The sequence below is a fragment of the Vanellus vanellus genome, assembly GCF_965231255.1.
Source record: "Vanellus vanellus genome assembly, chromosome: Z".
Lineage (NCBI taxonomy): Eukaryota > Metazoa > Chordata > Aves > Charadriiformes > Charadriidae > Vanellus > Vanellus vanellus.
In genome coordinates this window covers 41441768-41456111 of record NC_138908.1, presented here as the reverse complement: position 1 = coordinate 41456111, position 14344 = coordinate 41441768, and positions in this window count along the sequence as shown.

Below are 14344 nucleotides of genomic sequence, written 5' to 3'. Positions count from 1 at the left end.
TTTTTTAAATTCACTTTTCTAATCCAGCATCATGGGGTTTTGTGTGGCAATTAAGCTGGCTATAAATACCAGTCTCGTTTTCACACATACTCTTTGCAAACAGAGTTAAGTAAGTTTAAATAACTTTACAATATCTTTTTGAGTGCCTTTACCACTTTCTATAAATATGGAATAAGTTTCTTGGTCTGGAGCTCTTAATGGCAATTACAAGATTTGTAGCAGAATTACGGAGCATTCTAGAGTCAAATATCATAACTAGAGAATGAAACATTTCCAAGGTAAAGTTCTGGTTTTCACTTTCTCCGTCTTTCCATCACAACGTATTCTAAACTTAAGTGTGTATGAAAGCAATGTCAATGTATGTCTCTAGGAATGGATACGTACACTATGGTTTTTATGTCTCATAAAGGGGTTAATGATAGGACATGAATCATCAAGTTTCAAACAGCATGTCATAAAGGGCAGAAACATATATATTCTAAAAACTTGGGTACCCTGTGCAAGTACATGTATATGCAAAATGTATATGGTATACATTTTAAATATATGTTTGTGCATTCATGTGATTTATGGGAAAGAGCATATGTCAGATTTTCCGAAAAAAGTGTTGTGGATTTTTTAAAGAAGATTTTAACTATAGTTTTAGAGAAAACATATCATTGATCTTTAAAAGAAAAGTAGAAAAGCAGTCTTTATAATCCATATTTTCTATATATTTCAAAAGAGACAATAAATATTGAAGTAACATTAACCATTTAGCAAAGGAAATACTGTGTGAGCACTAATACCGACACTAAATATAAATCAGTCCTGTTGGAAAGGGTCATAACCAACGAAAACTACAAGGAAAAGTAAAAAAGGCTCGTACAAGACCACTTCTGAGATATATAAAGAACAAATACTTTTGTATTGATATTTTAGCCATAACTCTTTTGAATTTAAAAAGCATGAGAAAATACATCAAAATGGAAAGTCATAATGGAAATACATTATAAAAGTTATAATACACACTGTAACAATTAAACATTTTAGTTGGGGCTCCAAGAACTGACATTTAGGTTAGTTTTCCTGATAACTGTAATTCAAGAAAAACTGTGCAAATGAAATGTGAATGTAGTACATTATACATTTTATGCACTGATTGACTGTAGACTGGTTGCAATTGAGAAAAATGAAAATAAAATTCATCTAGATTATATTTTTATTTCATGACTTCCCAATGGCACGATCAGAGAAACTCTACAGAATCCCTGTAGATGTTGAGTTCCCATGATAAAATAAGTATCTCAAAAAATTATTTCTGCAAGTATATTAATTATCCTGATTTACTTATGTTAGCCAGAGCTGGGATAATATATGTTCATCCTGATCCTTGGAGTCTTTACCTCAGTGTTTTTTACTAGATCCATCCGTGTCCTATGAGCCTTATTTGCAAGTATACCATTATGGTAGGGTGCCTACCCTCTTTCACCCTCAAAGACCCGCACAGGGAATAGCTTTTTCTTAAGTTAGTTATTTACTGCAACACAAGCATAGAGAATTAAATGCAAAAATGTAACATGATATAGAACATGAACACTAGTTTTTATCCATTTGATAGAGTACTACTCTTTACTGGAGCTGGATGTGGTATGATTCAGGTGAATGAACTAGCTTCAGATCTGTAAGATGGAAGCTCTTTAACACCTCAGTCAATCAAGGTAACATCTTCACAACATGACTAACTAAAATAACACTAAAAATAATACTACGACTGGTTTGCTTTTTTGGGTTTTTTGTGTGTTTTTTTTTTTTTATTAATGTCTGCACTGTGCAGGTGTACTGGCTCTTTCAGTGTATCCCCAGGCGCTTTCTAAATCACTGATTTTTCATCCCACTGACAAACACATTATTTCCATTTTTTCTTTAATTTGGTCTTAAAACATTTTTAATATCTCTGTTTACTTTGTATTTGTTGTGGATATTTGCTCTCAGACTGGTCTGGACCAACTCACACACATCACTATTAGTTGAGCTGACCTTCTTGGTTGTCTTGTTTAGCTTTGTGCATTTTTCGCTCCTGAATTTTACTCCCTGTGCCCCAGGACCACTCTCCCAGACTTTATTCTCATTCAGGATACTACAATTTGCATGGCTTCTTTGAGATTAGTATCATTCTCCATTTGCTTCATGCTGTTTGTAAGGGAAAAACTCTACAGGGCTTTATTTCCCCCCCAGTGCATGCACAGAACTCCCATTATTGTTAATGGAAGTTTCATGTGCACATTAAATTGTAGAATCAGTTCAAAAAGAAGGGAACTCAAATTAGCCTATCTTTTGGTAACATGGAAGAATTTAGTTAATTATCTCTAAACTAAACCTAATAAGTACTGTCATGTCTGTAGGCTAACTTTAAGTATTTCCACTGATGGCAATTCTGGTGCCTGTGTTGGCAGTTTCTTCAGTGTTTGTGGGGAAAGGGAGAAACAGTAATAAGGCATTCAAAATAAGAATTCCATCTACTTTTGGAGGTTTGTGAATGTGTCATATGTAATAAGCTGTATATAAGCTCTTAGTGATCCACAAGAAAAATTTTGAGATGGTACAATCGGTGGGTCATGCATAGAGTTGATATGGAGAATGTTACATCTTCTGTCAGCCTGCTTGGCTGGTCAAAAGAGGGGATTATCCCACTGTATTTAGCAATGGTGTGACCTCACCTTGAGTACCGTGTGCAGTTATGGGCTCCACAATTTAAGATGATGTGAAGGTCCTTGAATGAGTCCAGTGGAGGGCAACAAAGCTGGTGGAAGGGCTGGAAGACATGTTCTATGAGGAGCAGCTGAGGACACTGGTCTTGCCTATCTGGAGAGAAGAAGGTTGAGGGGTGACCTTATTACTCTCTACAGCTTCCTGAGGAGGGGAAGAAGAGAGGGAGGTGCTGATCTCTATTTCCTGGGATCCAGTGCAAGGGTACATGGGAATGGTTCAAAACTGCATCAGGGGCAGCTCAGACTTGACATTAGGAAGCATTTCTTTACTGGGAGAGTTCTCAAACACTGGAACAGGTTCCCTAGAGAGGCAGTCAACACCCCATGCCTACCAGTGCCCTTTCTTTCCTGTTGCTCCTTTGTTTGAAACTTACCCACTTGTCTCCTGAAGAGATTATTAGGTGAATTCTTTATTATGCTGTATTTAATTAAAATGGACATTAGTGGCTTGGAAGAAGATCATGAGCCTTCTTCAATCCTTTGAAATAATAACTGTAGGCACCTACCCTTGAAGGAGAAAAAAAAAAAAAAAATAAAGCCTCACTTGTATGAAGCACATTGCCCAGAAGTAATGTGAGATACAATATCAGTTTAGAGCTTTCATGCTATTAATTATACTGAACTCTCATGCAGCAGGTCTGTATTTAGACTCCCATGCTGAAGGTCATGAGTTTTACCTGTTCTGTATTGGAGATCCAAGTGTCTGACTCAGCTTTCTGGAATTGGCCCTGGGGAACTGAGCTGTATATTGCAGCCTCAAAGCCTAGCCTAAAGAATGTCATTAAGCCCTTAGAGTGGTTGAGTCTAAAAACTCAAATAAAGGAGAAAATCAAGTACTTTGTGTGGTAGCATGTTATAAATTTTTTGGTTATTGATTTAATTCTGTTTTTAATGAACTCAGAGATAAGACAGCCGGTAATATTATGGCATAACCGGCAATACTATGGCATAACCCGCGTGAGAAAATGCATCTATGAGCAAAAGTGACTTTTTGAAAAGAATAAATCAAAATTAATACTCATAAAGCCTTTTTCAATTCTGATTCATGTAATATCTTCCTCCCTTCTCTTTATTCTTTTCCTAAACTTTGAGTTAATCATCCCTAAATTACTCTTGAACTAATCAAGATAATTTTACCCAAATTTGTGGAGTTCTATTAGTGAAAAGTGATGTTTACACCTTGATTACCTAGTTGTGTTGTTCTAGTTCTTTTTTGTTCTGTTTTGATATTATAATTTATACAAAATTTGCTAATTGCTAATATTCATAGTGTGTTTAGTTTATAATTAGAACACTCAAACTGCTATTGCAATTGATGATGAATATTAGGTAATGCATGTTGTGTGTTTATTACCTCTCTCTCTCTTTCTCCCCCTAATGTTAATTTTACAATTTAGAAGTTAATGCCTGGAGAATTTTTTAAAAGCACTTTTTACTTTTCTTAAGCAAGCAGGATTATATTGTTGTTTGAATAGAAGCTGTAAAATAGTTTCATAAAATTCTATATTCAGTCTCAATCAAATATGGAGACAATGAAATGGGATATGATTTTTATTAAATAATTAAAATTTACTTTATGGATTATAGTCCAGATTGATGATTAAAGTGCTATTTGTGTGGAAAAGTAATTCTAAGTGGTCTTCATTGATTTAGAAAAATGAAAGTCAGGGCACACAGCAGCCTAACCTTTAAAATGAGAAATCTTTGTGTTTTTGCATAATGGGCAAAGCTTACAGTCTGACTCCTTAGGTGATGTGAGATGTCATATGCACCAGGGTGATCTGAGGCTACAGGTTACATAAGAAACTGCCATTCATATTCAGCAAGGATTGAAATCTAGCTGTTACACAAAAACAACAATGCAGAACATCAAAAGGGAGAAAGTATTGAAGGAGGAAGTATCCTGCTTTGCGGAATGTAGGTGTAAAATGGTGTCCTGTCTTAAGGACATTGTATTCTCCTTTGCTGATTTAGAAATGTAGAGCCAGATTCTCAGTCAATATAGAGGGTATTAGTATGTTTTGAATTGAGCTCTACAGATCCACCACTGAAAAATCAGCATCTTCTCAAAATGCCATCAAATGCCTATATAAAATTATTGCCAAGAAAAGCAGGATAAGGTTTGTTATGTTGAAAAACAAAAAAAAAAAGCAGTGATGGCAGATAGATATAAGTTGATTTAGGATAGTATGGTAAGTCCTCTGTTTTGCTGTGAAGTATTTTAGTCTTTATTTGATATCCATAACGTAATAGAAAAAAAAAAAGGAGCAATAAAATGAAATGTAGAAAAGGGGATGGAGAAAATAAATACCTTTCTTTTCTCTAAAGATGGTGCAGACAGTCTGAAAGAAACTGTAGGACAAATTAACCTGCTTTGTCTTCTCCGAAGTCATTTGCTCTGTGTTTCCTCGAGGAAAAAACTCCCTTAGAAAAGCAGATTTCCAAGGTTACAGCTGGAAGAAGCAGGACTACACCATTTCCTTAGGGGACCAACTTCTTCATATTTAATTTCGACAAATGTTTCAGCACTTATTGGTGTGAATGCTGATTAAATTCAATTTTAAGCTTGAATAGTTGTAAGTTGGCCAAAAGCAAGTTTCTATTTATTTATTTGATTTTGAAATGTAAACCTTACGTGGTGTTAGTTACATAAATCACAGAATAGAAACAATGCCACTCGAGCTGTACAACTAATGAGCACAGCTCCAAGCCTGAGCATTCATCACTGAAGGACTACATGAGGAGGAGGAAGTGCACACTGCAGTGAGGCTTCGGTGGTTCTGTCTAAAGAGTGCAGACAATTTCATGAAAAGTTCATGAACAGAAAAAGACAAAATTGTTAGACTGCATGAATAAAAATGAATTATTCATCCACCATTGTAACAGAAACCATCTGGCTGACAACTGTGTTAGTCAAGCCACTGAGAACACATTTACAGACTCTATTTTAAAATCAGGACCGGAGGTTTCTATCAGAACTACAGTGAATCTTCATTTACAAAAAAAATGTGTGTATTTGTGTGACTTTAGTGTCCTACCTTCAATCTCTATAATTTTCTTGCCTAAGAAGTTAGATAGCTACAAGCTTGAGATCTCATTTACTATTGTATTTTCTGCTGATAATTTGGTCAGGCAAAATGGGGTTTTGCATATATGTATGTTTTGCCTTTGGCATGAAGCTGTGCTTTTCTTTTTACCTTAATATAAATTACCTTAACTTCTAGTGAAATGGAGAGCTACACTTTAATGACAGTTAAAAAAAAAAATCTACAGGTGAAACAAGAGAAAAAGTCTTTCTTAAGGCTAGTGTAGGAAAAGAACACAAAATATGTACTCAAAGTATATAACAGTAAGATCTCAAAAGAGTGTTCAGCTCCTTGAAGATATCTTTGAACCATTTAACTGAAACAGGGAAGAATTTGAAGAAGTCACGTAGGGTCCAAGCTGACAGAAATTGTTATGTTCAAATACCATGTTCTGTAAACTTCTGTATGTTAAATGACTATTTATATCTGATATGAAAAGGCAAGGTGGAAGAATGGGGACATGGGGATGTGAAATTCAAGGAAATGGTGGAAGAATGGGCAAAAAAGGGTGAATGAACAAAGTGATGGGAGCCCGAGGTAAGCACTATAATACAGCAGATCCTGCAGGCAGGGCAAGAATGAGTTGAAGGCCTTGGTGAGCCCATTTAAAGTAAAGCAAAAAGAGTGGATGGGAGAGTAGAAAAGATCTAGAAAAGAGGAGAGCAACTCCTAACAGTGGGTACACACAGGCTGGAATAATTAATTCGTTAAATTCCATTGTAAATTTAAGCCTGCAAGCAATACCTGCAGATTTTCTGTTAGCTACAGATAACGAAAACTGTGATTTTAAAATGGTATATTGAGAAATAGTATGATATTTAGGTGGTAATGACTCAGCAGCATAAAAGTAGTTTCATGAGGCTTTGGTCCCTGACAGATCAGAGAGTTTTGACCTTGTAGAGGGATAATAAAATGTTCTCTGATAAATTCAGTGGGGAATAGGAGAAAATTGGAAATTTATGTACGCAGTAATAAGAATTCAGAAATAAATGATTGCTTGAAGAATTCGCTAGCCAAATGTAAAGAAGGCACCTATACAAAATGAGCTTTTGTCATATCTTTTGTCATATCTTTTTTGTGTCTGTATTTTTTATTGACCATAATTTTTTTTGTGCTGAAACACCTGTATCACAGTGATACTGAATTATTTCCTCTGAGAAATGTTAATGTTAAAAAAAAGTGAAAAATACTGTCCTAGAAGGACAAGATGTAAAGGTCCTTTTACAACTGGAGATTAGAATTGTTTGTCCAAAGCACAGTGAGATAATTAAGGTTACCAAATTCTCCTAGAGTATTTGTAATGTAATGTTTCAGTAGTGGGAAAGTAATTATTAAATACATCTGGAAGATAATCACATTTTGTTAATGGTGCCAAGTAACGCATACTCACTTTCCTGGTTTGCTCGATCAAGGCTTTGTATGATATTAATCCACTCCGTAGAAATCTTTTGTACCTGGACAGGTCCTTGTCATACACATCCATGGCAGGGAGGAATAAGAGCCCCTAAGCAGGCACTGACCAGGGCATGCCTCCCCGGCAAAAGGTACAAGGAAGTACATGCTTCCCTGTACGTGGAAGGGTACAAGGAGTGCAGTTACATTACAGAATCACAGAATCACAGAATGGTCAGGGTTGGAAGGGACCTCTGGAGATCATCTAGTCCGACCCCCCCTGCCAGAGCAGGGTCACCTACAGAGGGTTGCACAGGACGGCATCCAGGCGGGTTTTGAATGTCTCCAGAGTGGGAGACTCCACAGCCTCTCTGGGCAGCCTGTTCCAGTGCTCTGACACCCTCAAAGTAAAGAAGTTCCTCCTCATGTTCAGATGGAACTTCCTATGTTCAAGTTTGTGCCCGTTACCTCTTGTCCTGTCACTGGACACCACTGAAAAAAGACTGTTCCCATCCCCATGGCACCCTCCCTTTAAGTATTTATAAGCATTAATAAGATCCCCCCTCAATCCTCTTTTCTCTAAACGAAAAAGACCCAAGTCCCTTACCCTTTCCTCATAAGAGGGATGTTCCAGTCCCCTAATCATCTTTGTAGCCCTTTGCAGCCCTTTGCTGCACCCTCTCCAGCAGATCCCTGTCCTTCTTGAACTGGGGAGCCCACAACTGGACACAATACCCTCCAGATGTGCCCTCACCAGGGCAGAGTAGAGAGGAAGGATGACCGCCCTCGACCTGCTGGCCACACTCTTCTTGATGCACCCCAGGATGCCATTGGCCTTCTTGGCCACCAGGGCACATTGCTGGCTCATGGTCATCCTGTTGTCCACCAGGACTCCCAGGTCCCTTTACACAGAGCTGCTCTCCAGGAGGTCAGCCCCCAACCTGTACTGATGCATGGGGTTATTCCTCCTCAGGTGCAGTACCCTGCACTTGCCCTTGTTGAATTTTATAAGGTTCCTCTCCGCCCAACTCTCCAGCCTGTCCAGGTCATGCTGTAAGGTGGCACAGCCTTCTGGCATGTCAGCCACTCCTCCCAGTTTTGTGTCATCAGCAAACTTGCTGATGGTACACTCTATCCCTTCATCCAGGTCATTGATGAATATATTGAACAGGACTGGACCCAGTACTGACCCCTGAGGGACACCACTCGTTACTGACCTCCAACTAGACTGCACCACTAAACTCAACCCTCTGAGCTCTATCTGCCAGACAGTTCTCAATCCACTCCACTGTCCATTCATCTAACCCACACTTCCTAAGCTTGCCTGTGAGGATGATGTGGGAGACAGTGTCGAAAGCCTTGTTGAAGTCGAGGCAAACAATATGCATGGCCATGACCTCATCCACCCAAGCAGTCATGACTCCGTAGAAGGCTATCAGATTAGTCAGACATGACTTCCCCTTGGTGAATCCATGTTGAGTACTTCTGATAACCTTCTTTTCTTCCAGATGCTTTGAGATGACACCCAGAACAAGCTATTCCATCATCTTTCCAGGGATGAAGGTGAGGCTGACCGGCCTGTAGTTGCCGGGGTCATCCTTCTTGCCCTTTTTGAAAACTGGAGTGACATTGGCTTTCCTCCAGTCCTCAGGCACCTCACTTGTTCTCCAGGATCTTTCAAAGATGATGGAGAGTGGCCCAGCAATGACTTCCCCCAGCTCCCTCAGCACTTGAGAGTGCATCCCATCGGGCCCCATGGACTTGTGGATATCCAGTTTATCTAACTGATCTCTAACTTGGTCCTCATCAACCAAGGGAAAGTCTTGCTTTCTCCAGACTTTCTCTGTCACCTGCAAAGTCTGGGTCTCCCGAGGACTGCCCAAGCAGTGAAGATAGAAGCAAAGAAGGCATTCAGCAACTCCACCTTCTCTAGATGTCATTAGGTGTCACCTAGATCATTAGATGTCACCAGGATTAAAGCAAACAACTGAACTATTTTTTTTTTTGTAGTGAAGAAACCTGCAAAGGGGTCGGCTGTAGCACACCTTTTTAGAGGAATCATTTTAAAAAAAACTTATAGTTCGTTTACGGAATGTAGACAAGGGGTGAAAGACACTGAGATGAAGTGATGGTTTTCTGCCTGGATCCTCAACAGTTACATGATAACCTGGTTTCAGCTGGGATAGAGTTAATTTTCTTCCCAGTAGCTGATGTGCTTTGGATTTAGTATGAGAATAATGTTGATAACACATATTGTTTTAGTTGTTGCTAAGTAATGTTTACATTAGTCAGGGACTTTTTCAGTTTTCCGTAGAAGCTGAGAGGGACCATAGGCAGAACAAGCTGGCCAAAGGAATGTTCCATACCATAGATGTCAAGCTCAGTGTATAAAAGGGGGTTGGCTGAGGGACAGGAATCTGTGATCACTGCTTGGGGCAGGCTGGGCAATTAATCATTGGGCAGTAAGAGAAATTGCATTGAATCACTTTTTTTTTGTATATTCTTTTACAATTTTATTATTTTTTTTCCATTACTGTCTTCATCTCAACCCATGAGGTTGTTTTTTTTTTTCGTTTTTCTCTCTTTTCTCCCTATCCTACTGGGGCGTGGGGGGGAAAGTGAGTGAACAGCTGCATAGTCCTAGTTGTTGGCTGGATTAAACCATGACACATGATTTGGCAACTTAGAGAAAAATATTGTAACAAAAATGTCTCCATTTTCAGTACTCACTTTGTTTTCCTATTGATTTCTTTCACAGAGCTTGTGATGTTGTGGCACTTGGAAATCATATTTATAGTTGTTCTCTGGGCAAAAATACATCACTGTCAGTGTTAATTTGACAAACTCTTTTGGGTTTTTTATTTCTTTGTTAGATTTATCTTAATCCTCATGATGAGTAAGAGCCTTCACAGTTTTATTTTTTCTTAATCAATATTTCTTATCTCAGTTGAGCACCAAATTTCTCCATACAGATTTCATTTTACAGTAGCATTGCTTTAATGTTTTAAACTACAACTGTCCACGCATAATAAATATAGTATCTTCCCTTTGGAAATTTATCAGTTATTTTTCTATGCAGTTCTTGGCAAAGTCAATTATTGGTCGTAATTAATAAATTAATAATTCAGAAAGGACACAGAATTATAAATTATATATTGTCCATATACAAGCACCTAACAACGTTGAATCAGTAAAATCTTTTAAAGCGTGCCATCACCATTATAATCCATTTTTGCCTGATAAAATTGTATTTATATTATCATGGTTAAAAGACAGGATTATTTTATGAGACTGAAATTTTTGATCATAACATAGTTTTGTAAATTAGTTTTTTTAGGATAACAATTACTTTTTATTTAATAGATGTAAAAGGAAAAAAAAATGTGTCTTGTAGATTTTTTTCTTTGGTAGTTTAGTTAGAAAATATATTTTAATGTGTCTTTCAAGATTTAAAATAACCTGACTGTGAATATCTAAGTTGTGCATGCTTACAGGAGGGAGAGAAAATCTCAGAAGAAAAGTTACGGAAGTCTTTCAGATTCATATAACACATAGTTATAGCTAAATTTTTTGTTTTCTTAAGACAAACTTTTCAAATGCATTCTTCTTCCAAAGTCAGCATTAGAAATATCATGGTGGCTAAGCAAATCTAAAGGTACTTAATACAGAAAATTTTAGACATTAGGGGCCAGCCCAGCCCAAACTATGACAATAGCACTGTGATACCTGCCTCTTGCCTTGGTATCTGCCTATGCAGCAACCTCTGTCTCCTCCAGCAGGTAGAGCATGCCCAGTTAGGAGGGGAGAGTGACTGGTGCAGTGTGGAGCAGGTGGTGGGAGAGCAGGGGGCTGAAAATGAGAGAAGTGCAAAGACCCTCTTCAGTTCCTCCTTTAACCCCTAACACCCTCCTCCAAGTGCATGTAGTCTCAGAGGCAAGCCCTGGTTCTCACTGGTGCAGATGGAGGACCTCCCTCAGCAGCGACAGGGCTGGACCAAGAGCAGAAGACGAAGACCATATCCTACAAGGTCACTGGCCCTGTTTGCAGAAGGTGTAAGTTCTAGTAGAACTGTAAAATAATTTTTTAAGTATTAATGTTGTAAAAAGTACATTTAATTCTATTTTTAAGAAGATATTTGAGTCCTTTGACATTTTAAAGAAAAACATAAATCCACTCATTTGGGGGCATTTTAAGAAATAACAGTGTTTCTTAACTGCTCAGCTTCTGCTGATACTAGCCTGTCAGAGCTCAGCGTTTTCAGGTACGTGTGTGTGGGCACCTGATGAGACTCAGGAGAACGCTGGTAGGACTGGCCAAGAGAAGTGCTCAGATAACAGTTGCCAAGGAAGGTTAAACAAAACCAAGGTATCTTCAAGGATCTGGTAATGACTAACATTTGAACTTGAGGCCAGCACTTTTGAAAATGTATGCCCTCTGATAGCATTTTAATAACAAAAGGAATTACTGTATTAGAGTATTAAGTGTACAATTGCCCCCCTCTTTTCTTTTAAGAATATAATAAATTCTGTTTATTGAGAGAAGAATGTTCAAAATCCTACATTAGAGTGAGCTGCACTGTTACCATGGACTTTGTTAAGACAGCTCTGAAAGGTTCTTGCCTCTGCAATCATTGTCAAGTCTTTTGAACATTACAAAAATCCTAAATACAATCCTAAACACAAAGGCACATTTACTTGGGATGTTTTACTTTCTACTATCAGTTTGCCAGTCCTTATCATCTTCAGAACACTTTGCCAGAGCAGAGCTAATATCAGCAAGGGAAGGAAAGACCTTTAAATTGCTTAAGTCACTTTAACCTTGTGTGCAAATGAACACCTTATTTTCATTTTCAAATGGTGATTCACATTCTATATCCTCTCCTGGTGTCTAAACCCAGTTCACTGAGGTTATCCTAAGCTTTAGGCAACATCCTTTTTCCTTCAGCCTTGTTGATAAAACTTCTGCTGTATTTTATGAAACCAGGTCTCTTTTTTAAGCTTCTCAAGTGGATGATGATACAACAGGAATCAAGAAACTCTCTGAAATTCATAGAGACTCATTCAGTGAATTTATAGATGGATATAGGCATTGACTTGTAAATAAAAGATGGCAGATTAAAATTATGACTATGGACTTTTTTCATTTCTTAGTGTTGATTATCAGAATGGTCAAAATGATAGTTGAATCCACAAAAGGAGCACCTGGGAATATATCCTAACATTTTTTCTTCTAATGTAAGAAAATCTGTTCTGCCTTTTAGCTCAGCATTTCCAGTAAATTCCTGAATACTTGTGATCACTGCAGGAAGGAAATACAGCTATAAAAATGCAAGAAATGGTCGATCACAAGCAGTGTCTGCAAATATAAGTCCAACGTTTAGCTTTCTTGATCATAGTGAGTTGATAATTTTTATTTATTTATTTATCCTTCCATCTCCGAAATGCGTTTTACATATTAACTTCATATTGTGAGTAAAATATGGGGGAGCGGCAGCATTTATTATTATATTGCTGCTGTAATTGGTTACACTGGTTTCTAGAGCCTTATCATCTTGTAGTGAGGAATGGCCTCAAACCATTTGTTGAAAATGGCACAAGCCTTCCCACCACTTGTTAGTTGTCAAAAGCTTGCTAGCATGTTATGCCATTTCATGAGAGTGGACTCGAGCACTGTTGAGAAAAACCAAACAAACCAGCAAACAAGTTTTCTAGTTCAATATTTGCCGTGTGCAGCTATTTTCTAACTCCATACTTTTGTCACATGTATTTTGATGTCAATGAGGACTTAAGGCACTGTGCGTGCCATTCAAGGAAATTCGATTCAGAGGATGACACTTTCTTAAATGTGCCAATAGATTTGTACCCACTATATATATTTTACACATTTTATGTACATCTTTCAAATTCTGAGGATTTCCCTATCTAATTAACTTTGCACACATATTTGAAAACACACTAGAGAGAGTGTGAAACTGCCCAAGGAAGGTCAGTTCCTTGTACTAATCTCTGGTAAATGTAGGAGACAGCTCCTGCAACCTTAATCATATTAAAAGCAGCATGTATCAACCCAAAGGGCAACATTTGCTATTATGGGGACTTTGTAGAGATAATGTGATTTCTGCTGGCTTTACAGTTAATAGGGAGTACATAGTCTCACATTGACGCTATATTCAACTTCTGATATTTCCAATGTCTAAATCAGTTATTACCAAAGTCTATATTCACAAGCATAATGCCTTTTTCCTAAAGCTATTACTGCAATCTACCATATTTAATCAGCCTCTGTTGGACCATGGGACTCAGCTTGAAGAGTTTATCCATCTGTTCCACCTTGTCCTAGTTGGAAATCTGTGACAGGCACACCTACAATGGAGTTATCTAACATGCCTCACTGTTTTATCTTTGCCTCCCTCTACTCCTTCACCTCTCTGCAGTAACTTTGTCTCCTAGATGCTAGGTCATCACCTAATGCTTCAGTAGCATGAATATGCAATACAGTACAAGATAAGCAGCTGTACAATATTGTGCTCTGTACATGTAATTAACTGACTATATCTCTTCTGGTGTCCACTTTCCAAAGAAAGGGCCCATAAAGAAACAATATGACAGACCCTGAGGTGAAAAGTTTTCTGGGGGACAGGCTTCCTCCATCCTCTGCATATGTGAAAAAAAAAGTTGATTGGGGCTAGGTTGCCTGATTTTTTTGTGCTTATTTTGACTGCTGTGGAAAGATAGCTTGAACAAAACTTGTCACACTCTTATGGGAACTGACAGGATTGCCGCTTACCTGTCATGAGAAGCAAGAGCTTCTCCTTGGCTTATGTAATTGAAACAAGCCTGCTGTATTCCAAATAATGCTGTTGTTTTCTTTTTTTTTTTCTTCTTATTTTCCATTGCTAGAAATTCCAAATATATTGAAATGCTTAGGTGTTCAAAGTACAATTATGTATTATAGGATATACAGACGCTATATATAGGGTTTATACCTATATACAGGTAAGGTATATATGTTTATCTTTATCTGTATATCTACATGTATAACGGGTGTGTCTATATATATACATATATATGTAGGGTGTGTATATATACAGTATACTTTATATTGCTTGATTGTACT